The following is a 1,325-nucleotide window of genomic DNA, read 5'->3' as shown; positions in this document are numbered from 1 at the left end:
GGGGGCGGAAGAGCTCGCGTAAGAAGCGTTGGGCGCGCTCGCACGGTTTTGTGTGGCATATATTCACGTGCCTGCAGAGTAAGAAGGGCATATAGACACCAGCATACAGACACCAGCATATAGACACAAGCAAAGCGGAGAGCCTAGTCGCCCTGCCATGGCGGGGCAGCGTCACGCCCGCCGGCGTCGGCCGCAGGCGCAAATCGAGGGTGGGGCTGGCGTCCCCCCGCGGCCGCCCGCCGGGGCCGCACCAAGCCACGCAGGACACGCTCGGGACGCGCGCCGTGACGCCGGCCCTGAACGTGTTGGCGGCGCAGGCCAAGGGGTTGGAGCCCGCGTCGGACCCGAACCCCGGGCTGAGGAAGTTGCACGCCGTCTGGGTGGTCGCGTTGTTGGTGTTGGTGCCGGTGGCGCTGCAGGAGAGGCGGTTGAAGGAGGGGGAAAGAGGTTCAAACGACGGTTCAGGAGGATACGGCATGGCGCTTTCCGGGTTGGCAGCGGCGGCCTGGGTGCTGGGAGGTGCTGCTGTGGCAAACTGCAGCGGCCTTTTCAGATCAAGCTCAGTGAGCCGGCGCCGACAAGCTGCCCCATGCCCTGCACACGCGGCTCCGCACGCGCCGCGGGCGTGCGGCGCGGCGGGAGGCGCGCCACCGCGGCGAGCGCGCGCGGCGCGGGCGCAGGCGGGGGCGCGCACCAGTTCTGGCACTTGGGCAGAGAGGTGATGGCCAGCTGTGAGGCTTGAAAAGTGTCGGGCGCGCAGGGTGTGGCTATGAATGTGGTCCCGACGAGGGAGATGCTGTATCCCCTGGCGTTGAAGCCGCAGGACGTCTGCCCGGTGTTGGTGGCCGTGCTGAAGCCGGTCGCGCTGCGCGGCGGCAGCAGGGGGATTGAAAAGGGGCGGTCAGGGCTGGACTGAGGCGGTGTGCGGTGGCTCGTGGCGAGCGGGGCAGGCGGCCGGCAGGCGGTCCAGCGGAGAAATGGCGAGGGCGGGGGGAGTGAAGCGGGGGCGCTGGCCGTCAGCGCCGCGCGCGCGTCGCATGCGTCCGCGTAGGGGGCCCCAGCGCGGCGCCCGCTGCGCTCTGCGCCGCGCACTGCGCGCGGAGCGCGGCGTGCGGCCCGCTCGCTGCGGGCGCGGCCTGCAGCGCCGCACCAGGCGTCGCAGGTCGCGGCCGCCGTTTTCCTCCTGACGGTCGCACTGAAGGTGTCCTCCTCGCAGGCGGCCGCGGCGGTGCCCGTCCAGAAGAATCCAGCGTCGACAAAGTCACAGGTGGACTGGGCGGTCTGCCCGTTGGTGTTGGTGCCCAAAGGGCTGTGCAGATGGGGGG

This window comes from Monoraphidium neglectum (assembly GCF_000611645.1).
Source record: "Monoraphidium neglectum strain SAG 48.87 unplaced genomic scaffold scaffold05497, whole genome shotgun sequence".
NCBI classification, from domain to species: domain Eukaryota; kingdom Viridiplantae; phylum Chlorophyta; class Chlorophyceae; order Sphaeropleales; family Selenastraceae; genus Monoraphidium; species Monoraphidium neglectum.
The sequence above is the reverse complement of the archived record's forward strand: the minus strand, read 5'-3'. Positions refer to the sequence as shown.